At 41.6% G+C, this 27,132-nt stretch overlaps 1 pseudogene; it reads right to left on the bottom strand.

Annotated features, from left to right (window-relative positions):
* Positions 1 to 26,564, bottom strand: part of LOC129017586 (tigger transposable element-derived protein 1-like) — a 33,217-nt pseudogene extending 6,653 nt beyond the window's left edge.
* Positions 26,565 to 27,132: the final 568 nt, after the last annotated feature.

Genomic DNA, 27,132 nt, shown 5'->3' with positions numbered 1-27,132 from the left:
TGTATTTAATTCTTCTCTCTTTTCTTCTTTATTAGTCTAGCTAGCAATCTATCTATTTTGTTAAATTTTTCAAAAAAACACCTCCTGGATTTATGATTTTTGGAGGGTTGTTCATACTCTATCTCCTTCAGTTCTGCTCTGATCTTAGCTAGCTTTTGGATAGTTTGCTCTTGCCTCTCTAGCTCTTAGAGATGTTAGGGTGTTGATTTGAGATCTTTCTGGCTTTCTGATGTGAGCATTTAGTGCTGTAAATTTCCCTCAACACTGCTTTAGCTATGTCCCAGAGGTTCTGGTACATTGTATCTTTGTTCTCATTGGTTTCAAAGAGCTTCTTGATTTCTGCCTTAATTTCATTATTTACCCAGGAGTCATTTAGGAGCATGTTGTTCAATTTCCATGTAGCTGTGTGGTTTTGAGTGAGTTTCTTAATCCTGAGTTCTAATTTGATTGCCGTGTGGCCTGAGAGACTGTTACGATTTCAGTTCTTTTGCATTTGCTGAGGAGTGTTTTACTTCCAATTACGTGGTGCATTATAGAAAAAGTGCCATGTAACACTAAGAAGAGTGTATATTCTGTTGATTTGGAGTGGAGAGTTCCATAGATGTCCATTAGGTCCACTTGATCCAAAGCTGAGTTCAAGTCCTAAATATCCTTGCTAATTTTCTGTCTCATTGATCTGTCTAATATTGACAGTGGGGTGTTAAAGTCTCCCACTATTATTGTGTAGGAGTCTAAGTCTCTTTGTAGGTCTCTAAAAACTTGTTTTATGACTCTGGGTGCTCCTGTATTAGGTGCATATATATTTAGAATAGTTAGCCCTTCTTGTTGAATTGTTCCCTTTACCATTATGTAATGCCCTTCTTTGTCTTTTCTGATCTTGGTTCAAAGTCTTTTTTGTCAGAGACTAGGATTGTAATCTCTGCTTTTTTTTTTTTTTCTTTCCATTTGCTTGGTAAATTTTCCTCCATCCCTTTATTTTGAGCCTATGTGTGTTTTTGCACACATAGATGGGTCATAGATGGGTCTCTTGAATACAGCACACCAGTGGGTCTTGATGCTATCCAATTTGCCAGTCTGTGTCTTTTAATTGGGGCATTTAGCCCATTTACATTTAAGGTTAAGTGTGAATTTGGTCCTGTCATCATGATGCTATCTGGTTATTTTGCACACTAGTTGATGCAGTTTCTTCATAGTGTCATTGGTCTTATATTTTGGTGTGTTTTTGCAGTGGCTGGTATTGGTTTTTCCTTTCTATATTTAGTGCTTCTTTCAGGAGCTCTTGCAAGGCAGGCCTGGTGGTAAAGAAATCCCTCAGCATTTGCTTGTCTGGAAAGAAATTTATTTATCCTTCGCTTATGAAGCTTAGTTTGGCTGGGTATGAAATTCTCAGAGGAAAATTCTTTTCTTTAAGAATGTTGAATATTGGCCCCCAATCTCTTCTGGCTTGTAGAGTTTCTGCTGAGAGGTCCGCTGGTAGTCTGATGGGCTTCCCTTTTTAGGTGACCTGGCCTTTCTCTCAGGCTGCCCTTAACATTTTTCCCTTCATTTCAACCTTGGAGAATCGGATGATTATATGTCTTGGGATTGATCTTCTCATAGTGTATCTTAGTGGTGTTCTCTGTATTTCCTGAATGTGCATGTTGGCCTGTCTTGTTAGATTGGGGAAGTTCTCCTGGATAATATCCTGAAATGTGTTTTCCAGCTTGTTTCCATTCTTCCCATTTCCTTGTACGCCAATCAATCATAGGTTTGGTCTTTTTATGAAATCTCTTTTTAATTGGTGGCTTTGTTCATTCTTTTTCATTCCTTTTTTCTCTAGTCTTGTCTGTATGCCTTATTTCAGCAAGGTGGTCTTTAAAACTCTGATATCATTTCTTCTGCTTGGTCGATTTGGCTATTGATACTTGTGTATGCTTCACAAAGTTCTTGTGCTGTTTTTCAGCTCCATCAGGTCATTTATGTTCCTCTCTAAACTGGTTATTGTAGTTAGCAGTTCCTGTAACCTTTTATCAAGTTTCTTAGCTTCTTTGCGTTGGGTTAGAACATGCTCCTTTAGCTCAGCATGGTTTTTTATTACTCATCTTCTGAAGCCTACTTCTGTCAATTCATCCATCTCATTCTCCATCCAGTTCTGTGCTCTTGCTGGAGAGACATCACAATCATTTAGAGGAGAAAAGGCACTCTGGCCTTTTGAGTTTTCAGCATTTTTTTCTCATCTTCGTGAGTTTGTTTAGTTTCGATCTTTGAGGGTGCTGACCCTTGGATAGAGATTTGTGGGTGATTTTGTTGTTGTTGATGATGCTGTTGTTGTTGCTTTCTGTTTACTTTTCTTTCAATGGCCAGGTCCCTCTTCTATAGGGCTGCTGCAGTTTGTTGGGGGTTCACTTCAGGCCCTGTTCATCTGGTTCACTCCCATACCTGGAGATGTCATTCAAGGAGGCTGGAGAACAGCAAAGATGGGTGTGTGCTTCTTCTTCTGGGATCTCTGACCTACCTGATGCCAGTAGAATCACTTCCGTATAAGATGTCTGACAACCCCTGTTGGAGGGTCTCACCCAGTTGGGTGGCATGCGGAGTAGGACCCACTTAACGAAGCACTTTGTCCCTTGGTGGAAGGGGTGTGCTGCGCTGGGGGAAAACCCACTCATCTGGGCTGCCCAGATTCCTCTGGATTAACAGGAGGAAAGGCTAAGTGTGCTGGTCTGCAGAGACTGCAGCCACCACTCCCTCTAGGGGCTCAGGCCCAGGGAGATCTGGGTTCTGTCCCTGAGCCTCTGGCTGGAGTTATCAGAGTCCCTGCAGGGAAGCCCTGCCCAGTGAGGAAGGATGAGCCAGGGTCAGGCCTGAAGAGGCACTCTGGCCGCAGTCTGCCACCGCTGGTATGTTGGGCTGTGGGGGACACATCTTGAGACCAAGCCATCCAGCCCCCCTGGCTCCAGCAGGGGAAGAGCACAGCCTGGAGCTATAGCGATAGATGCCACCTTTCCCCCACCCAGGCAGCTTAGCATGTTAGGCAGTTGTGACTCCCAGTACTGGCTGCTGCCTCTCCCCTAAGGAGCACAAATGGCTTAGACAGCAGGCAGCCGCAGCTGTGGTGCTGGTCGCCCCTCCCCCCAGGAGCTAAGTAGGCTTAAGCAGATTCCAGCTGAGAGGATGTTGAGACTCTGTGCGGCTCCGGGGTTGGGATGATAGGCCCCCGTGGTGTGGATTCACGAATGGGATCTTCCAATCTGTGGGTTGCACAATTCCGTGGAAAAAGCATGGTTTCCCCACCTAGGTAGCATATTCACTCACCACCTCCCTTGGCAGGGGTGTGGGCTCCCCTGCCCGTGGGACTCTCAGGTGGGGTCACTGCACCACACTGTTCTTCCTTCCTCTCCGTGGATCACACCAGCTGCCTAGTCAGTTCTGATGAGAGAACCTGGATGCCTTCATTAGTGGTGAAGGATCCTCATGCTTATTATGGTTCTTTTCAATGGGAGCCTCAGATTGCCACTGTTTCTAGTCAACCGTCTTGGCCCTGCACCTCATTGTCTTACTATGCTATTGCTTCCAACTTTTCTTCTGAAGATTCTTCACCTCTCTCAGCCTTCACAGAATTGAAGAGAGTTAGGGCCTTGCTCTAGACAAGGCTTTGGCCTAAGGGAATGTTGTCACTGGTTTTATCTTCTATTCAGATGAGTATGACTTTCTCCATATCAGCAGTAAGGCTGTTTGGCATTCTTATCATTCATGTGCTCATAGGAGTAACACTTTTTATCTCCTTTAAGAACTTTTCTTTTGCATTCGCAACTTGTCTTGCAGCTTGGCACGAGAACTTAGCTTTTGGCCTATCTCAGCCTCTGACATGCCTTTCTCGCTAAGTTTGATCATTTCTAGCTTTTGATTTAAAGTGAGAAAATTGCCATTCTTCCTTTATTTGGACACTTAGAGGCTGTTTTGGGGTTATTAATTGGCCTAATTTCAATATTGTTGTGTCTCAGGGAATAAGAAGGCCCAAAGAGAAGAAGAGAGATGAGGGAATGGTTGGTGGAGCAGTCAGAACACATACATTTACCATTTAATTTATCTGTCTCATATAGTCATGGTTCATGGCACCCCAAAACAATTACAATAGAAACATCACAGATCACTGATTGTAGGTCACCATAACAGATACAGTAATAACGAAAAAGTTTGAAATATTCTGAGAGTTACTAAAATGTGGCACAGAGACACAAAGTGAGCACATGCTGTTTAAAAAATGGCCCCAATAGACTTACTCACTGCAGAATTGCCACAAGCCTTCAATTTATAGAAAATAAAATATCTGCAAAGCTCAATAAAGTGAAGCAACAAGATGAGGTATGCCTGTGCCTATGACCACACCTTAATGACATACCAACAGGTTAGAGCTAGAACAAAGGCCAGAACAGCAACAACAAAGGATTACCTCAGACACTGGAGGTAGCTCAGTGGCCTCTTCTGATCTCTTTTGGCTTAGAGTTCTGTGATGGCTTTTAGATCACCCACGCATGGTGCTACACAAAACCCTTAGATCACAGCCCATTACTGGTAGTGCTCAAAGGCCAGTTCCTAAAGGAAGAAGGCTTGGAGAAATATCACCATTGGGGAAGTCATTGTACACTTATAAGAGAAAGAAGAACCCCAGCTGAGCCCCCACCTCTGTTCAGTGCTCAGTACCTGTGCTGTCTAATATGCTAGCCATTAGCCACAGGTGGCTACTGAGCATTTGTAATGTGGCCAGTCCAAATTGACATGTGCTATAAGTGTGCATATACATACCAGAATTCAATAACTTAGTATAAAAAAGTAGACTATCTGAATAGATTTGCATTGACTGCGTATTGAGGCAAAACTATTTTACTATAATGGATTAGATAAAATGTATTATTAAAATTAATTTTACCTATTTATTTTTACTTTTGAAAAAATTGTGGTGAAATATGCATAACATGACTTGTATCATCTTAATCATTTTTAGGTTAAGGTTCAATAGTGTTAAGTACACTCACATTGCTGTGCAACCAATCTCCAGAACTGTTTTCTTCTTACAAACTCTGTACCCATTAAACAACTTCTTCCCCTCCCCATAGCCCCTGGAAACCACCATTCTACTTTCTTGCTCTGAATTTCACTACTCTACATGCCTCATATGAGTGGAATCATATTGTCTTTTTGTAATTGACTTATTTCACTTCATAACATTGTCAAGGTTCATCCATGTTGTAACATGTGTCAAAAAGTTTCCTTCCTAGGCCAGGTGTGGTGGCTCACACCTGTAATCCCAGCACTTTGGGAGGCCAAGGCGGGCAGATCACCTGAGGTCAGAAGATCAAGACCATCCTGGCTAACACAATGAAACTCCATCTCTACTAAAAACACAAGAAAATTAGCCGGGTGGCAAGCGCCTGTAGTCCCAGCCACTCAGGAGTCTGAGGCAGGAGAATCATTAGAACCCAGGAGGCGGAGGTTGCAGCAAGCCGAGATTGCACCACTGCACTCCAGCCTGGGCAACAGAGTGAGACTCCATCTAAAAAAAAAAGTTTCCTTCCTTTTTAAGTCTTAATAGTACTCCATTATATATATACCACATTTTGTTTATCCATTTATCCATCCGTGGACACGTGGACTGCTTCCACCTCTTTTTCCTTTCTTGACTGTGTTTATTACAATATTTAAAATTACATCAGTACTTCATATTTGTGGTTTACATTATACCTCTATTAACAGTGCTGCTCTGAACTTTTCTGCCTTCCTTGATGTCTCCTTTATCTCATTGCCTCTCTTTCTCACTCCCATACATAAAGCCTCAACTACCCTTCACCAGGTGTTAGTTTGGCCTCTCTCCTTCCCCTTCCCTAAGACCTAAGCCAAGAATCGCAGCTCTGATCAACCACTAAGATTATAAGGATCTATGAAAGGCTGTCACATTTAGCTAAGTGTTTTTGTAATTAGATGAAACTGTGACATTTCTCAAGAGGAATTTTACCTTTTTTTCCTTAATACATAAGTAGAAGACCCAATAAATTGGGACTGAGAAGGAAAAGCTTTTGAAGTAATTTGATTTTTTAAAAAGTCAACAGCTTTACTCAGCTTACCAGCTGCAAGTAAATTTTATTAACTACCGGCAGGGAAGAGTGCAAAAACCAATAAAGCATAAATTCAGAGCAGAGATTGACACCAGCTTCTCATTTCTGGCATACAGTTTTCCTGGAAAGACCTGGGCATCTAGAGATGCAAGGCATTGGAATGTCATCAGTGTCTTTGGAATTTCTCGTCACTTCCAGAATAAAACCCCAAAGCCTTAGCCTAACATCTAAGGCGTTTCTGCTTGTCAGTTTCCTTTTCTGCCACTCCCTGCAGACCTCTCTATGTGAAGACAAGTATTCCTTATTACTGCCCAAATACGCGGTGCACTCCTGGGCTTCCCAGCCTTTAATACTTCTTTTAACCTCGGCCTGGGAGACCCCATCCCACCTGTATGCATCTGGTGAAACTTTACCCATTCATCAGGATGTAGTTCAAAGGTCACCCCTCTGTGAAGTATCCCTTGACCCCAGTATCCATCAGGGTCCCAGCAGGAAATAGATGTCACACTCCAATGAGTGGTTAAAGGGAGTTGAATGATGGAACTATTTACAAAGGTGTGGGCTGTGTTAAGAGAAATTGAGATGAGAAGGTGAAGCAGCCTAAGGCTGCTGCTGGAAGCCGGAAGAAGGAAGGAGTTGCTGGGACATGGCCAGATTCAGAAGAGTGCTCTAGGTAGAGCAGTGGCTGCACCTAGTGTGGCAGAAAAAGAGATGTCCTTCTTACACCTTCTCATGTCTTGCCATTGTCTCCCACTGACTGAGCCATCTGAAAGGCAAATGGCATGAGTGCCCATAGAGCTCACCAGCCCCAAGGCACAGAGCAGGTGGAAGAAGGTGGTGGAAGATTCAGAGGGCAAGCAGAAACTGTCCAGCACAATTCCACAAACTCTTTCTCCAGAAACACTCGCTTCTCAAGACTCCTTAGCAGCACCGTTTACATTGCAGGATAATCTTTTTCATATTGTCTTCATATCATTCAATGAAATGCCTTTTCCCCAAATACACATGAGACAATGAGTTCTTTGAAGGTCACACTCCTTCCTCTCATTCATACACATATTTCTAACACCTGGCAAAATACCTGGTAGAGAGTAGGTGTTAAATACAGACAGAATAAATGAATGTATTCCTTTATCACATATGTATTTCTAAAGCCCTCTTTGGAATCTACATGATGTATGTTGATTCTAGACTGGGAATTTCTCAATGAATTAGATATATAGAATTAATGTCCCCCTTCTATGAATCTCAGCTAGGGAGTTAAAATGATTCAAATGAATGATTATTAGTGCCTCACTATTCTGTAATTGATAGCACATTAAGTCATGAGGAATTGAGGAAATTGAACTTAAGTGGAAGGAATTAGCAGTAATTTAGGCCAACCATGAAAATAAGTGTTTGTGTGGGTGCTCACAAAGAACAATACAGTTGTTTGAATAAAAATTGGGGAGTAGAAGTTTCATATATAATAAAACTTTTTCCTGGCCTGTTTAATTGGATTTTTCATATAAACCTATGTGGCAAGAAGAGAGAGACCAGAGGGTTTAATGCTTTGTATCTAAAGTGATGGGGATGGAGTGTCTGGGGTACAGCACGAAATGCCAGTTAAAACAGCGAAAAGCAAAGGCTGACCTGAGACTGGACCTTGACCGTGAAGAGTACGTTTAAGGGATAGGTTGACACAGGCATGAGTATTCCAGGAACAAAGTTTCACTGTGACAACTGGACATTCCTCCTAAGCAAACCACTGAGTGAGGATACATCTCTGAAATATGTTGGTGCGTCTTGGTTTGCTCCCTCTACTAGGTCAATTTTTGAACTGGAGTTTGGAGGGTATGTTTGTTTCCTAGAGCTGCCATAAGAAATTACCACAAACTGGGTGGCTTAGAAAACAGAAATTTATTCTCTCACAATCTAAAGGCCAGAATCCTGAAATGAAAGTGTTATTGGAAAGGGATCTGGATCCAGATCCCAAGAAAGGGTTCTTGGATCTCCCACAAGAAAGAACTCAGGGCGAGTCCATACAGTAAAGTGAAAGCAAGTTTATTAGGAAAGTAAAGGAACAAAGAATGGCTACTCCATAGACAGAGCAGCCCCTAGGGCTGCTGGTTGGTCATTTTTATGGCTATTTCTTGATTGTATGCTACATAAGGGGTAAATTATTCATGCCTCCCCTTTTGAGACCATATAGGGTAACTTCCTGACATTGCCATGGTGTTTGTAAACTGCCATGGTGCTGATGGTAGTATAGTAGAGAGGACAACCAGAAGTCACTCTCTTGCCCATCTTGGTTTTGGTGGGATTTTGCCAGCTTCTTTACTACAACCTGTTTTATCAGAAGGTCTTTATGACCTGTATCTTGTGCCCACCTCCTATCTCATCATGTGACTTAGAATGCCTTAACCATCTGGGAATGCAGTCCAGTAGGTCTCTGCCTCATTTTACCTCACCCCTACTCAATATGGAGTTGCTCTGGTTCAGACACCTCTGACAAAGGTGTCCGGGCAGGACTGCCCTTCCTCTAGGGGAGAAGGCTCTAGAGGAGAACTGTTCTTTGCCTCTTCCAGCTTCTGGTGGCTCCAGGAGTTCCTTGCCACGGGGCTGTGTGACTCCAGACTCTGTCGCCTTCTTTATATGGCCCTTTCCCCTATGTGTCTCCCCTGTGCCTGTGTCAAATGTTCCACTCTTTTTTGTTATAAGGACACCAGTTATTGGATTTAGGGCCCATCCTAAATTCAGAATTACCTAATCTGGAGATCTTTAATTATATCTTTAAAGACTGTTCCCAAATAAGGTCACATTCATGAGTACTGGGGGCTAAGAAATGAATATACCTTTTTGGGGCCACTGTGCACCCCCACTATAGAGGTTTATGATTGTTCTCTTAACCTGCCACCTCTCCAAAGCCAAACCTTCCTTTTGAGTCCATGTTGTCTCATCTTCCTGAATCTAGGATCTTGTTCTGTTGATAATGTCCATTTTCTCTTTTGTATTTTTTTCTTTGTTTTTGAGACATACTCTCACTCTTACCAGGCTGGAGTGCAGTGGCACAATCTCAGCTCACTGCAACCTCCATCTCCCATGTTCAAGCGATTCTCCTGCCTCAGCCTCCCAAGTAGCTGGGACTACAGGTGCGCACGACCACTCCCAGCTAATTTTTTGTATTTTAAGTAGAGATGGGGTTTCACCATGTTGGCCAGGATGGTCTCGATCTCTCGACCTCATGATCTGCCCACCTCGGCCTCCCAAAGTGCTGGGATTACAGGCATGAGCCACCGTGCCTTGTCTCTTCTGCATTTTTAACATTTTCGACTTGATCCTTCCCTTCATCCTACAAGTATGCTCTAACGTTAAACAAACAAGTTCTCTCTGACCGATTCTATATTTGACATAGAAACTCCTTTCTAACACCACCAACACCTCACAAAAGCCTCCCCCTCCACAACCATTCCAAGGAAGGATCCCTTCTCTCTTTCATTTTGCACCCATTTCCAGGCTGAGTTTTGCTCTCATTGCAAAAACTGCCTTTTTGAATTTACCAGGAAAGTTCAGGTTGCTCAACCCCTACTTAACCCCATAAACTTTGGTTCTCTTTCGTCCTTGTGATTCCCTCTGCAATGACTCTTCCTGTTTGAAGTTTCTCTCTGACCTTGGAGTATAAAGTTAGGGCTTACAGGGGTTCTCCAGCTAAAAGAAAAACTCCCTCAATAATACTCTGCCTAGATACTAATGGATTATTTTCCAAACTTAACATTTGTTGTATTCCTCCTTTCCATATCAACTGGGTTGACTTTTGCACATGTACCCGAAAACTTAAAGTATAATAATAATAAAATTTAAAAAAAAAAGAATCAACCTAATGCAAAAATAACATTTCCAACTGCCTGTAAAGTGGACAAAGGTGGCTTCTTGTTTTTTGTTTGTTTGTTTGTTTGTTTGTTTTTATAAAAAGATATCTATTACAACAAAAACATTATATCCATCTACCAGTGTAACTTCACACCTGTTCAATAGGTTTGAGCCATCCTAGTCTAATCTAGTAATCACCTGGCTTTGGGAAGGCAACCAAGACGAGGACATATCCCAGTGCTTTGCAATTTCATAAGAAATGGATTTAGACTCTAACCACAGTGACTTTCACCACCTTTTATAGGCAGGGTTTTGGAGTTTCTGCAGAACAAGGCACTCACCATTCACAGTGGGCCCTAGCCATTTGCTAATTGGTCATTCTGAGTGCATGTTCTGGGCCCTCTGGGCACAGCAAGAGACCAGGGATTTGTGAATTCTGCTATTGTTCAGACTCCAGACAGCAGCCACATCTGTGATTGGTTGCTGCTCCCTTGCAATCTTAGTTTTAGTCATTTTCTTAGAAGAGCATCCATGTCATTAAGATTTTTGAGGCTATTGGGATAAATCTGTATACAGTATTCTGCTGTAAAATGTTAACTCTCTCTGTATTGGTAGTTATATCTCTTCTTATTCCTAATATTAATCACTTGTGTTTTCACTTTCTTTTTATCTTTTTAATTAATCTCTTCAATAAATTGGCTTCTGGTTTACTGATTAATTTTACTTAACTGTCTTTCATTCATTTCCTTTTTTAACTGTTATTGATATATAGTGTACATATAAAAAGGCTCACATAGTATAGCGCAATGGATTTCCACAAAGTAAATACACTTGATTACACAAGTGTAATCAACACTAGATCAAGAAACAAAATAGTACTGCCACAGCTCAGTTAATGTTTCCTATTGCATGTTCAATGAGGCTCCATTCCAGGAAAATTCCCAGAACCCCCATTCATGAGCCCTTCTAATGCTACCTCCCAAAAGTAGCATGATCTTCCCTTTTAACAGCATAAATTCATTTTGTCTTTCTCTTTTCCTACTTTATATACAATCTACTTATATGAAACATATGTACTCTTGTGTCTGATGTTGCTATCCTTGTAGCAGGTTTCTCTTCGGTAACTCACTTTGAGTGTTTTCAGAATTGGAGACGATCAATGTAAGTCACCTAACACAGGCTCTGGTCTGTAACTGAGGTGTGTAAGTCGCAGTTATTATCATGAAAAGATGGCATTATCCGCAGATGGGTGAAGTGCAGATGAGAAGCGAAGGTGGGGAAAGGGAAAGGAATATGTGCAGCGGACAAAGCCCAAAAAATTTATCCTCAGAAATTCCCAAATGTATCCTGGCCAGGACCAAGACCAGAAGACCCATATTAGAAAGCAGGATTTTGGTACCTCCTTTCTAACTGCCTGCTGAGATAAGTAAGGTTTTATTATTTTCTTAACATCCTAACGTTTTATTATGAAAATTTTCAAACACATCGAAACATTGACTTTTACAGTGAATACTCACGTGTCTACAACCTGGGTTCTACAATTAGCATGTTACTTTTAGTGCTTTGTTCCATATTTATGTCTGTTCATTTGTGAGTTCATCTTTATATTTTATGCATTTCAAAGGAAGCAGCAGACTTTTAGTAATGTTTTTCTTTAAAAAAATATAATTCATAGAACACAAAATTAGCCACTTTAAAGTTAATAATTCAATGGTATTTAGTACATTCATAATGTTGTACGACCACCACCTATGTATAGTTCCGAAACATTTTTATCACTCCAAAATAAAGCTTCTTACCAATTAAGCTGTTACTCCTCATTCTGTCTTCCCTTCAGTCCCTGGTGACCACCAATTTGATTTCTGTTTCTGTGGATTTACCTATTTTGGATATTTTATGTGAACAGAATCATACAATATATATTTGTGTCTGACCTCTTTCACTTAGCATAATGTTTGTAAGTTTCATCCACTTCTAGCACATATCAGTAGTCCATTCCTTTTATGGCCGAATGAGATCATTGTATGCAAATATCATGATTTGTATATCTATCCATTGATGAGTATTTGGGTTGTTTCCACCTTTTGGAGATTGTGTTATTTGAGCATATGAGTATAAAGATTTGTTTCAGAGGTTGCTTTCAATTCATTTGGGTATATACCTAGGAGGAGAATTTCTGGATCATATGGTAATTCTGTGTTTCCCTTTTTGAGGAACTGTCAAACTATTTTCTTGGTAGGAGGTTTTTGAACTCTGGGAAATCACTTGCTCAATCTGGATCATTCTCTTCTTCAGCTTTTCCCTTGAGTAGCTTCCTCTCTGGATAAAATATGCAGGGATTTTAGTGGCATGTGAAAAGAGGCTCTGACTAGACAGGCTACAGTTTCCTCTCATCTCCTGTAGGCATGTCAACTCACCTGGCATTAGAGGGACCCAGCGGATATAACCTGCAGGGACACCCACAGCTCCGTTAATGGTTCCTGTTGAATGATCAATGAGTCTCCATTCCAGGGAACTGCCACGTAGAGCGAGACCCCTCTGACACTGCGTGAGCCCTTGATGGCTGAAGCAGCACCAGGCCCCCTCATGGTTTCCTGGGTTCTACTAGGAGCTAAGTACAACAGGTTTGAGTCGGAGGGAGTAATTTGCCAAAGAAATGCTTGGGAGTGGCAGCTTCTGAAACAGGCGCTGACAGCTGGTGAGGGATTTCATAGGGCTGCCCCTGCTCCACGAGCCTGAGAAAACAGGAGAAATTCCAACTGTTGCATGATATCATCTGTGCCTTAGTAGCATTTGTTTTTAAACTGTGGATTTAATTGCTGTTCCATTAGCTCCTATTTCTTCTTTCTCCCAGAAAAATGGAATATTTGAAATTCCCATGAAAGCACATTCAATTGCCATTTCTCTTCCAACTTCAAGACAGAATCATCCTTAATAATGAAAATAAATCTGTTATTGCCAAAGCGTAGCCAAGTGTTGCTTTAGGAGAGTCAGGAAAGGGAAGCAGCAAAGGGAGAGTCAGAGCAGAGCAGAGCCAGCCACAAAGGCTGTTTGTAAGCATGCCAATAACCCACCACATTTTGTACAGCATGTTATCATGTGCAAATCAGGTTCACAACAACCTTGTCACGTAAAGCAAGAAGGTGCTGGTGGGTCTTGATTTTGCAGATGAAGAGGTCCAGATTAAAAATTATATGGAACTTACTCAAGGTCATAAAGCTAGCAGGAAACAGACCCAAACCTCAAGCCCAGTACTATTGCTGCTGTATGAGGAAGAGATCATAAGAGTCCAAGGTATCAGGAAAATAAAACTGTGGAGTCATGTAGCACCTGGAATTGCTCTATTTTCATTGTGATTCAGCCACTGACAAGCCACATAACCATGAGTAGGTTATTTAGCCCCTAGCTTCGTTTTCCTTCTCTATACAATGGAACTAACGATGCTTAACCCATAAGGTTAATGTGTAGTTAAAATGTAACAATGTACGTGAAGTACCTTGCATACTAGTAATTGCAGGTGTTCAAAAAGTCGTAGTTTTCTTGCCCAAACTAGAGTATGCTAACAAATTTTAGAAAATCTGTTCTCAGCATCTCCTCAAGTTTGGCTCTTTTTCTCCATAGTGTCCTAAATTGCACATGCTCCAGCCCCAAGCAGAGTTCTTCCAGATGAAAAATATTATTCATGGCATAAGAACAATGGAGGCACTTTGAGATGACGGGCCCCTTTGCAGTCAGAAGGTAGAAAGAATCAATGCTCATTACTTAATTGAGATAAACATTCATTTATATGTACAGCTGTCAGGAAGCAAAACCTGATCAAAGGCCTATTAGTCACAAGGCAGGCTTTGCAAAGGGCCACTTAGTTAAGGCAGTGAATTTAACATGAAAGGGAAGAGGGGCTGGAACACTGCAGCCTGGTACATTGTGCATTAGTAATTATTTTGTTCCTAGTTCTGCAAGCTTCCTCAAACAGAAGTTAACTGGGATCCTGAAGACTGACCATATCAAGCACTGATGGCAGACATAGGCAAGTGATAGTTTTTCATCCCCTTGTACAATTTCTGAATTGGACAAACTTGACAACAAGACTGAGAGGCTTGACACATTTTTCAGAAAATGCTGGTCCTCAAAGACAGACTAACCCTCTTGAACCATTACAGGGCAGAACAGAACTAATTGCTCTGGCATCTCTACCTATCTCTGATACACAATTTGGACTTTGCTAGATTTTGGAAAGGTCATTCAGTCTGAACCTCTGTAAGGTCCATTCTGTACACTAATATTTCAATAGCATTTTTCTGTAATATGGAATTCTCATCCATAACAATTGTAATATTACTAGTAATATTTATATCATTTTGTTCTATAACCAATGTGAGCCATAAATTAATATGCATTTGTTCAACACCCACAGGGCACCAGGTGCTGCTACTATATCAGAGATGGGTATTGAAGAAGTACATGGAGAGAGAAATGATTTTGTTTATTTTTCACATTTTGGAAGCACATATTCATTATACAAGCTCTCAGCACATTTGCATAATCTGCTAGTTGAATTAATACATTGACAATGCATGATGGAATTGCCTTCACTGTGTTATGAAGGTATAATTGTCATTATTGTTATAATTACCCTCACTTAGTGAGCCTCTACTATGGGGGCACCACATGGGGATAGCAGAGAACAATGATTAAGATCACCATCTCTGAATCCACATTGCTGTGTTTGGATCCTGACTCTGCCACTTACTGTGTGCCCTTCAAATGCAGTTTGCTTTCTTTAAGCTTCCGTTTCTCCATCTGTGGAATGGGATTGATAACAATAGCATCTACCTTATAGTATTGTTATAAGGACTAAATGAAGTAACATTTGTAATGCAACCAGCTTACTATTTGGTACAATTTAATAATTATTATAATTATTATCATATGCAGGTAATTTGGTGGAGAAAGCAGAAAGACAAGAAAAAAACTAAACTATTTTTGAGTAAACATCATCAGGTAGCATTCTCTTCTGTTTGTCACCAACCTACCTTTCCAAAAATAAGAATTGCATCAGTCTTATGATTGATTTGATTTCTGGGATATCTCTAGGGTTGTGGTATTATGGTTAGTAGAAATAAAATCTTTGCTAAGATTTTATATTCTCATAGTATCTATTTTTCAATAAGGAATTAAAACTTTGATCTAACTCTGAGTAGGAGTAATAGCAAGACAAGGAGACTTATCCACCCAAACCAAATGTTATCAATGGCTTTGTTGTGTGAGGCAGGTAGATAATATTGGAGAGAAATTAAACTTGGCCTTATGCTGGCCTTGGTCCTGAATTGGGAAGGTGATACTTCTTCATCTAGAATAGACAGGCTTCCCCACTGTATTGGTCAACCATTGTATTCTTCCATTTTACCCATGGAGGGTAATGGTAACCCTTGATTCATCCTCTGAAATGCTTTCCTCTTGAGACAACAAAGGGACAAAGAACCTTGGGTTGCAGGGCTAGAATGCCCTTCATGGATAGCCAAAATATGTCCACCATCACAAGGAAAATTCAGCTGCAACCTATGGACCTGATCTAAACCTTCCTTCCCAAATTCTCAAATCCTTGGCCCTCACCAACTTTTTCATAAGTGGCCCTGCTCTTGTCTTTATTCCAGCCCTGACATGTACATACCTGTGTGTGATTTTTTACCCTCCTGGCACTTTTTGGACTGGCCTTCTGGCTCCTATTGTTTTCACATTTGGCTTATTTTGAGCATTTTCTAAACCACTCTTTACTCCCCTTCTCTGGCCAACTCATTGGCAACTTTGACAAGTAACTCAAGTGCTGATCTTCCTTTCAACGTATGCCTTGCCCCTACTTCTAGGGTTCTGGATCCTAAATGTGCTAGTAATGACAGGTGTGCTTTCTCTCCCACCTTGGAATGTTTACTGCATTTGGCAGCCTCTTGGTGGGAGTTTCCTGTGATATCACCTCCAGAACCAAGGAGACATAGGTTGTCACTCATCCATTAGCTGCATGCCCCTTACTTTACAAACACTATGCTAAATACGTTATCTTGTTTAAGTCTCATAACCACTCTTAAGAGGAAGTTTTTGTTATCTCTATTCATGGAGAAATTTTAGATTGTGTTCTAGTCATTGTGTTGGTATGCTGTGGAGATTCTAGATTCTGTTATATTCCTCTAAATAGTGTTAATATTTTTGTTGTAGCAGGCAGTAAATTTGTTTAGATTCAAATTGCATACTCTGTCTAGTAAGACACCTGTGGTAGGCAGCAGCTCAAATCTCAGTTCAACTCTTTTAGCTGGGCTACTTTTAGTCTTCTTCATGCATATGTGATTTGAGAGTAAGGCAGAGACCTGGCCAGAGTTGACACAGAACCTGGGGCTCCCTACTCTGTCATTTTCCTTTCTGGGCTTCCTTCTTCCCTTTCTTGAAGCCCTGGTCACCTGGGGTTCTATCTTCAATTCCTTAGGCCACAGAGATGGTGAATCTTCTCTTATGCCTTCAGCCAGCCTGTGTCATACCATGACTATGGACCATTCCTAGGACAAAATTGCAGGAAAAAAAATGGGGGAGCTCATGCTCTGTTGATCTCTTCTTCCAAGTTTTAGCTCCCATCTAAAATCCACATACCTTTGTTAGCTGTCCATAGTCTTTGAGTATATTGTGTCTTTTAATATTTTGTCCAGAGTTTATAACTGTTGTTTGTGCATGTCAGATTGCTGGGTGATTATTCCACTATAATGAATGCAGAACTCCAGAAATGCTCAAAAAGTGAATACTCTAATTATTATTCTCATAATAAGTCCTCTCTTTCTGAGAGTCACAGAAACACAGATACCCTGGGCAGTCATCGTGGAGCTGACAGACAAAAGGAGCCAAAATGTATCTCTGGAACATTTACATCACTCAGCAGTGGTTCTCTCCAGAAGCTGTGTGGGAACATCACCCTTTCTGAGTCTCCATATATGTGGAGAAAAGGAGGAAGACTTATTTTCTTGAGTAAAGCACAGTTGGTGAGGTGTTAATTCTCTCCTAGCCACCTCTCCCACGGAGGACACATAACAAAGAGCTCTCACTTTAGAGACAGGAGGATTTTCAAAGTACACCACACCAGCAGGATGGGACAAGCCAGCATTTTAGAGTGATCAAGAGGGCAGAAGACTCCACCCAAGTTCCTTGTAGCTCTTAAAGGAGTGGGGCTCACAAATAGGGCCAGCTCATTCTTCTAACCCCTGCTGCCAGAGCTTGAAGTCTATCTGTGGAAAAGGAGCCAAAGGTTGTTTCTCATAAGGAGTGTGGCAAGGGCCAAAAGGAAAGGTAACTGCCCCTGAGGAGGCCTTTCATGCCACAAGGCAGCAGAAACAGATGCTGCTTGAGAATGATTCACTTCTTAGATATCTCCATAGCATCAGAAAGCACTCCCAATGCACTAAAACAGTTTGAAAACATAGACACTTCCATTCTGCCTCCCCACCATACTGGTTCCAATCACACACCTAGCAAATAGTCAGAGCCAGAACCAACCTCATTTGTGCCAGGACCAAACAGAGGATGATACCACCAGTGGGGCCTAGCAGAGAAGTGACCACACACAGCCAGATGATGGCACAAGCTCCTGGAAGCTGACCTGCCCTATTCATCCTCACAAGCCAGGCACAGTCAAAATAAGTGAAAAGAAGAAATAGAGTCAGAAAGAAGACGAGAGGAAAGACCCGTGTGAAAGATACTGTGAGAATGAGATTGTAGATTAGACATTGTCTAAGACTCTGACTATCAGGACTGGGCTGGAAAAAGAAAAAGAGAAATGACAAAAAAAGAAGCTTCCTGCTCTAGGCAGATAAAGAGTTTGGGGCCAATAAAAAATATCGCAGTTCTGAGGATAAAAGGGAGCTTTGCATCAGAACATGACAAGGTGGTGACTCCCTTTTTGCACTGCCTACATGCACAGAACTCTGAATCTAGATTCTGTAAAAAACATTGGCACATTTGAGCACATGGAAATTTAACCTCTGTAAGTTGGGACGCACTCTCAACAGGCTAAAAGACACATAAGAGGGCAGGGTAATCTATTTATAATAAATAAATTAAAAGACATGTCAACAAAGTAACTCAGAGGAAAGGAACAGTTGGGCAAATCACAAAAGCAGAGAGATGAATGTCTGAGAAACAAGAAACAAAAAAGCCTTTGTTACTCAGGGATTAATGGAAATGCAAATTAAACAAGAAAATACATTTTTCCACCTATCAGACTGGCAAAAGTGTAAAAGATTTTTAATTTTTAATGTTGATACAGAAATGGGGGAGACAGACACTCTTATCTCATGATGCTGAAGTCCAAATTAGGACATACAGTCTTTTCAGAGAGCAATTAACAGTACCTGTCAAAGTATTCAATGTGCTTATCTTTTGATAATCAGTCATGTATCTATCTTATAGATTTTCTTCCAAGTATGTAAGAATATATGTACAAGGATTGTTTGCTATTACTTGACTTGTAATTGGGAGAAACCAGAGGCAACTTCAATGCCCAACAGTAAGGGAATTATTAAAGAAATTATGGCTAATCCACAAGATTCAGGATTCAGGAATATTATTCAGCCACTAATAAGAATGAGGTACATCTGTGTAAATAAAAGAGAAGCTTGTCCAAGATAATCGCTGAGTGGCACAAGGATGTTGCTAAGCTTTTCTGTGTGTCAGTCTCCATTCTCAGAACGTTATACTAATTCACTCATTTAATCCTCCCTATACTCCTAAGACTGATGCTATTGTTTCCACACCACCCCCACCCACCGCCATGTTAACCATGCGGTAACTGAGGCCCAGAGAGCTTAAGTAAATTTTCAAGGTTGGCTACAGAGTATGTGTCTTTAACTGTTATGCTCTATTCCCCCTTATTTGTGTATGTATGCATGTTTTATGTTTTCATAGAAACATAGAAAGTGTGTATGTTTTGGAAAATGCATATAATGCAGTATATGTCTGTAGTGTGCTACCTAGTTGCCCTTTAAAGAACAAGGCACACATTCACCCACATGCTTGAGCCATTAGCTGCTGATGGCTCATCACTGAATCCCTCCCCAGAACTGCCCTCCATCAAAGGGGGCTGCCTCCTCCATGTTTAAAGCCCCTTCTGCAGGGCTGAGGGGCAACTCACATCCAGTGATGCTGGAAGAGCGTGGAATACAAAGACCTGGCCCCTTGCCTCCTTTTAAAACGATTCTGAAGGTCCATCTTGTTAACAGTGGTGAATCCGTGCAGGTCAGCAGCAACCTCAATTCTTGCCTCCTCAGAAGAAAGAATCCAACTGAGAGGCATATGGCAGAAGAAGAGACCAAGGCAAATTCTAGAACAGGAGTGAAAGTTTATTAAACAGCGTTAGAGCAGGAATGAAAGGAGGGAAATTACACTTGGAAGAGGCCCAAGCTGGTGACTTGAAGGACAAGTGAGGGGTTTGACCTTTTGACTTCAGGTTTTATTTATTTATTTATTTATTTATTTATTTATTATTTTTATTTTTTTGAGACAGAGTCTGACTTTGTTGCCAAGGCTGGAGTGCAGTGGTGTGATCTCAGCTCACTGCAACCTCCACCTCCAGGGTTCAAGCGATTCTCCTGCCTCAGCCTCCAGAGTAGCTGGGACTACAGGCACCCACCACCACGCCCAGGTAATTTTTATATTTTTAGTAGAGATGGGGCTTCACCATATTGGTAAGGCTGATCTTGAACTCCTGACCTCAGGTTATCCACCTGCCTCAGCCTCCCAAAGTGATGGGATTATAGGCATGAGCCACTGCACCTGGCCTGGCTTAGGGTTTTATATGCTGACCTACTTCCGGCATCTTGTGTTCCATTTCCCTTAATTCTTCCCTTAGGGTGAGCTGCCTGCATGCTTGGTGGCCTGCTAGCATTTAGGAGGTGAGCAAGCACAGTGTGTTTTTACTGGAGTTGTACACATACTCACCTGAGGCTTTCTTCCCTTTTCTGGTGGAGTGCCCCTGGAAGGTCATAAACCAGTTAAATTCTGCCATTTGCCTCTTAGTGGGCATGTGTGAGCCCACGCACCCAACTCCTGAGATCTTATCAGGAAGCTTCTGATCACCAGTTTTAGGTTTCTCTATCTACAGGGAAACTGCCTTTCCCTGGTACTGGCTGCGACCAATTATTATTTTACAGAGGCAGTGTGACAACTGCCTGACCATCACTTGATGGGTGCCTGACTTTCCTGGTGGGGTTTGGGGGCCCCCTCCTGCCCTGTTCATGTCTGCCTAGCTACCAGTTAGTAACACATCCCAGTTTCCAAGCTCCCCACACAAATCAGCTAAAGCCTTTATGGAAACTAGACCTCAGTTAATCTTCTCCTCTGCCCAAGCTGCTTCCTGATACAACCAAGTTTTTTGTTGTGTTTTGTTGTGTTTTGTTTTGTTTTGTTTTGTTTTTTGTCCTCTTGGCTTCTCCAAGTTTTGTCTGGAAGATTTGATATTTTTTAATCTTCACGGGCTCTGTTGTCAGATGGTAAAGGAAACCTGCTGCATTTTTTTCTCAAATCCCTACCACAAAAAAAAACGTGAGGCACTGAGCCTTGTCAGAGTTCTGAATTTATTATATAAAATGAAAAGAGGTGTGCATTCAGCCCATTGAGAGTAAGATTTGCTGATGGAGAGGACATTGATTGATTTGGTGGTTAGAACAGAAGCCCAGGAATTTCTAGGTCTCCATTTTACTTGAAAAACTGGTGCCTCATTTGTTCATTCATTCTCTGTGCATTCATTCATTCATTCATTGATCAAAAGTATGTTGAGTGCCTAGTCCCTGTCAAGTATTATGCTTTGGGGAGGTGGACGGGCTTGATCACAATCTGGTGAGACAAAACAATGATTTCCTTATTGGTGAGTTACTCTCTAGATGTTAGCAAGGTACCATTCAGTGAACTTGGTCCAATGGAGGACAATCAGTTGCCATTGCACCTGTCCCAGTGAGCTCTCCAGGGTTTAGGTAAATTTGAGATGAAGTGAGTCACTCCAGCCCACAGACAAAGCTACTGGTTTGTTTCCTGAGTGGTTGCAGAGATTCTCTTTTATACCATGTAGAACAAATATAGGAGATTTCCTGTTAAATTTAGATAACAAATATATTGTGATAACTGCTGATGATAAGAGCAGCCTTTTGCTCTTAAAGAATATTTGGGTGAGTGATAAGATTCTGAGCTGACAGTCGAGAACTGAAATCACATATGCAAATGGAACAGTAGGGAAGCCAAGTGGACACTCGGGGAATGGATAAATGAATAAGTGAATCAATGAAACTCAACTGTGCCTAGAAGAATGCTTTACACATTGCAGGTACTCAATAAAGATCACTAAAACAAAATGGAGAAACTGAAGCCTACACACTGGGTAACTTACTTCCTCTCCATCTTCCCTCCAAAGTATTTTGAGCACCTATCATGTGTCAGACATATGCTTGGGACTAATGCCTTTGCACAGGCTAAGTCAAAGCATGCTCTACAATTCCAGGCAGAATTGTTCTCCACACTCCCTCTTACTATTTTGCTATATCCAGATCTTTTAAAAAGAGCTTCTACATCCAGAGAGGAAGAAAGGGAGAGACAGAAAATGAAAGCTCAAAGTCATTTCACATGTAGCTATTGAACTTAAACCAAACTGGCTCTTGAAATGATTCTTTTGACAGAGGATCTGCTCTTAGAGCAACAGAAGCATTATGTCAGTGCAGTGATGACTGAGATATTTTTAGATGCCCATGTTCTAACTTTAAGCAGAATACGAAAGTGGAGCTGTCCAGTACTCAGCAGAAATCGGCATCCAAAGAGCAGAAACCTCTGGTATTGGGGGGACGCAGAGCTAAGGTGGCTGAGGGAAAATCCAATCAGATGTTCAAGCTCAAATTTTTATGAGAGATTAGATAGGACCTTCGTTTGTGGAAGTCACTTTTGAGCTATGAATAGCACTTGCCTATTCTTGAGTAGTCATCTTACAACAATGTAAATGACATGCTTAGCTGAAACCTACTGAGTGAATACCAGTTGACAAAAAGAAAGGATTCAAAGTAAAATGTCCTCAGACTGGTACCATGAAGGAAAGAAGCAGTCAGGTGGGAACAGTGGTGACCTAGAGAGCCTGTACTCAGAGGGAAGGGTCATCAAACTCCAAATTCAAGCCCATTATATACCCTGTGGGAATTCAGACTTTGGTATGAGCCTAGGATGTTTCAAGAGAAGCAGGAAATCTTGACTTCTATTGAAATTTCTCAATATTTAAGAAAGAAATAGGCACCCTCTAGAGACATATTTTTGTTAGGTTTAACCAATGGGAGGCACCAGAAGGCAAATGGCCACCTCAGAGAGTGGGGACAAGGGAAACCAAGAGGATGAACAGGATGTGCAGCAGTTGGATGTTGTCACGGCAACCAAGAATGGGGTACTGGGAAAGGATAACTTCCTTCTTCCCTTTTTTCTTTTGTAGCTTTGGCATTTAGATAAAAACCATGAAGGGTATTGTGTGAATAAAGACCTGATTTACCCTGTAAGACACATTTGGTTTTTCTCTCACACTGTTCTCCTGGCTTTGCAGCACCTCGGAGAAGTCGGGAGAGGCCCTCTTAGTTCTGAGGTGACTGAGCCTCTATCATGTAGGCTGGCTGTGTATCTGAAAATATCGAGCTGTACTCCAAAAGCTTTTCCACCGGGCAAGGGCCCGGTCCTTCTTGCGTGTTGACAGTGTATCTTTGAGGAATTTGTAGGAAAAGGTGGGAAAATAGAATGTGTCACCAACCTTCTTTAGTACAGATAAAATATACCTCATGCTATTCTTTGTTTTATCCTTGGATTTTCTAGAACTTCATTTTACTATCTGAAACTTCCTTTCCAGGCTTGATGAAGAAAGCCTTCAAGTTGTAGAATGAGATGAAAGTGGCTCTGGGCTAGGGATCTGGGGACCTAGACCAGTTGATAATAAGTTGAGTTTGGTCAAGTGTCTCTGAAACTCAGTTATTCTTACTTGTAATGCAACAGCAATAAGGTGATGGGCTACTGTGAAGTCAGGAGCCTCAGACCCAGGGCAGGCAATCTGGGCTCAGTTCAAGATTTGATATAATCTAGATGTGTGATCTTGGTAGATCATGTCTCCTGGTCTCAGTTTCCCAATTGGTAAAATTAAAGAGCTGAGTTGTTCATTTATCCAACAAATATTTGTTGAGCTCTTAATATGTGCCAGGTTGTTCAGGAATTGGACTAATGTTAAATATTTCATAGTTATGTCTTAGCCTTCACTGGTTAAATGTTGCCCTCATATATATATATATATATATATATATATATATATATATGTACCTCCACATCCTAATCCTGGGAACCTGTGATTGTGACCTTATTTGAAAAAAGGGTCTTTGCAGATACAACTAAGAGATAAGATGATCCTAGATTACCAGGTGAGTCCTAAACCCTTTGACAAGTATCCTTGTCAGAGACATGCAGAGGAGAGAACCACATAGGAATAGGCCATGTGAAAACGGAGGCAGAACTTAGTGATGTAGCCACAAGCCAAGGATATCTGGGGACACCAGAACTTGAAAAGGCAAGGAAGGATTATCCTCTGGAGGCTTCTGAGAGAGTATGGCCCTACCAATACCTCGATTTCAGACTTCTGGGTTCCAGAACTGAGGGAGACTAAATTTTTATTGTTTTAAGCCACTGAGTTTGTGGTAATTTGTTATGGCAGCTTTAGGAAATGAATACAATGAGATTCAGGCCCACCACCTGGCAACTGACTTCTCCTCTTTTATGGGCTGACCATCTGTGGATGCACAAAGGACTTTCATGAAACAGCAGCACCATTTGGTTCAACTCAAAGCTCCCTGCTGAGGGTACAATCCAAGATGGTTCTTTCTGCTCAGGTTACCATGGTCCCCACCACATGACGATGTCATTCTTGAGGGAAGCAGCTGGTTTACCAGGAGAAAACATCTGACTCAAGCTTGTAAGCAGGCTGTGATGAACAAATTGGACCGATTAAATTCTTCTCTTTGCAGAGTTTGAATTTAAGACACACAAAAAAATTAGTTGGTAGAAGATGCAAAAGAAGGAAATGGGAAGAACCTACAAGGCGGTGGAAAACATATATAATTTAATAAATGTAATATAGCATTAAATAAATAATTAGAATAAATAATTTATTCTGAATAAAATTTAGAATTTAATAAATAAAATATAGAATTTATGGTAGAGAAAGTATGCTTTTAAAAATCAATTTGTGCCAGGTGCAGTGCCTCACACCTGTAATCCCAGCACTTTGGGAGGCCAAGGCGGGAGGATCACTTGAGGTCAGGAGTTCAAGACCTACCTGGCCAACATGGTGAAATCATCTCTACTAAAAATACAAAAATTAGCCTGATGTAGTAGCAGGTGCCTGTAATTCCAGCTACTCAGGAGACTGAGGCAGGAGAATCGCTTAAACCCGGGAGGCGGAGGTTGCACTCAGCCAAGATCACACCATTGCACTCCAGCCTGGGCAACAAGAGCAAAACTACATCTCAAAAATAAAATGAAAATAAAAATCAATTTGTTATGTTTGAAAGTGGATTGGCCTCCACTGGGAAAAGTATTACTGTTTCAAAGTTAACATTTCCAGTGTCTTATCTTGCCACTCTCCCCATTTGTCAGTGCATTTTCAGGTTTACCCCATTTAAGGTTTTTATCAGGCTGGCCAGAGGCTTCACCTGGATTCTTCTCCTAGGGCTTCTTACCTGAACCATATGTTGGAGATAATGCCGTCCTGGGCTGCAGTCCTGGCTTCCAGAAACACTGGCCTAGCCCACAATGTCTTCTTTTTTTGTTATCTGAGACATGTGCACATTGTCCTACGGAAACTTACTAAAAAGTCACAGAGACCTGCAGTAGATGACTGTTCTCGTTCCATGCCTAGTGCCAGGTTCACACTACCCCTGAAAAATGATTAATAAAAAGGATAATAATAAGTATCATTTCTTGAACTCCAATACCAGGTCAAGTGCCACAGTAGGAATTTAGCATGAATTATCTTGGATTCTCATTATAATTCTGCCAGGGGGATAGTATCATCTCCTTTTCAGGCATTTATTATTAACAGTATTTATCTGGCAGAAAGTTTTTGAAGACCATCGATGATGTGTCTAAAATGGTACATAGGAAACACTTATGTTGGTTGTTGCTGCTGCCACTACTACTACTGAGGAGAGTAGCTCAGGAGGTTACATAATTTCTCCAAGGGTCACAGAGATGGCACTGATGGAGCCAGGATCTGTTCCTTGACCTGTTTGATTCTGTGTCTGTACTACTTTTGACTACTTCCCAGGTCTTTCATGGGGAACAAGGCAATGGCTAAGCCTTAGCCATGGGTGAATCTGGTCACTGACATGACCTGGATTGCTCCAGAAGGGCACTGTGGGCTACACAGTAACTCTTCACTCTCAGAAGGGAAGTGACTGTGGACAACAGTGACCATGATGCCTCACCTGACCTTGGAAAGCACGTGGAACCCACTATGTCCTTTCAGAGAGACCGTGGTTTCTGTATCCGGGCAGTGTCTCTCTACTCGGCACTCTCTAAAATCCCCTGCCTTCTGCTCTAGATACCTACTGCTTCTTTTGCCCTTCAGTTTGGCTCAACGCCAGTGGACTCCCCTGTACTTGATGGTGACATCTGTTTCCATTCTAGCCTCCAAAAAATTTTTCAAAAAGTTCCCCTTGACCCACTTGTTCATTGCAATTTTTGTTGGAACACCCCTCTCAGTCCTCGAAGGTTAACATTGTGATGGATGTCCTGCTAGTTCTTCTAAAACAGAGGTTGGCAAAGCACAGCCACTGGTCAAGACTAGACAACTGCTTGTTTTTATAAATAAAGTTTTATTGGAACTTTATTAAATGAGCCATGCTTATTTGTGTGCATATAATCCATGGTGGCTTTGGCACTGCAATGTCAGGGTTGAGTAATCGCAACAGAGCCTGTATGGCCTACAAAGCCCTTTACAGAAAGAGTTTGCTGACCTCTTCCCTAGACTATAGAATATTTTCTATGTACATACCTTTATATGTGTGTGTGTTTGTTTGTGTGTGTGTGTGTTTGTGTGTGTGTACGGTTTACTGAGACTCAATCCATTAGGTATAGTCATGAGAGGTTTTATTAATTCCAGTAACCATCTTCACCTAAGTCACGTTGCTCTTACTTTCCCTCCAGGTAGAACCTTCTTTAATGATATCTAGGTCCACTTTTATAATTTTCAACCACCTTCAGTTATTAAAAGTCTCTGCCTGGTAAACTGATTAATACATCTCGTTTTTTAGCACCAGCTAGAAGTGTGGCCCTAGCTATTTGAGAACATATTCCCTGGCTGCAAGATACATCCCATGTCCCTTTTCTACTCATGAAACAATTTTAGAGGAATGAGGAGGGAGAGGTGGAAAAGTTTAAAACTGCTTACTTTACTGATGATACTGCATTTCTCTCTTTGGTTAGACAAACTTACCAATCTTGCTGTCTGTCTGTCAGCCCCATGAAGATGGCTGGTGGCTCCAGTGTGGGGGAATGAGTGGTTAGTTGCCAGGCATGGGAAGCCCCTTGAGGCATCCGGTCACTTCTTCTAGCTGGTTTCTAGCTGGTGGCAGTCACCACACATCTCTCTGATATGTCCCTCTTTGCCTCCCCATCCCCCAGTACTGCATAGGCCCTGTCTCCAGCCTCCACTCTCATCTCCTCTCCCCAGCTACCTCTGGGGCATGACTCCCTCCACCTATCTTCCTCCTGTTCTCCTTTCTCCTGGCTGACATCCTTCCAGGGAAAATTACTGTGATTCCTCCTTACAGCACACACTTCCCACCTTAAGATGGGATTTTCTGTAAGCTTTGTCCTCCCTTGTGCTCTCCTCCCCCTTGAGAAGAGGAATGATAACCTCTCACTTCAACCCCTGTATACCTCACAAGGCTAATAGCTTCTTTAGCATCTCTTGTTATTGGCCCAGAGGAAGGGAAAAAGGAAGCACATGTGTAATGGTAGTAGAATCAATTCTGGCTTGGTCTAGCATGGCTTAGAGGAGGGTGGCCACAGCCAGTTGCTAGTTGCTCTCCTTAGAATGTAGGATGCTTAGCATTTGCTCTCGTCTTCGGATTGTAACCACTATACTGATTTAAAAAAAAAT

This window comes from Pongo pygmaeus, chromosome 19, assembly GCF_028885625.2.
Source record: "Pongo pygmaeus isolate AG05252 chromosome 19, NHGRI_mPonPyg2-v2.0_pri, whole genome shotgun sequence".
In the NCBI taxonomy this organism is placed as follows: Eukaryota; Metazoa; Chordata; class Mammalia; order Primates; family Hominidae; genus Pongo; species Pongo pygmaeus.
This window is presented reverse-complemented; position numbering and strand designations above follow the sequence as displayed.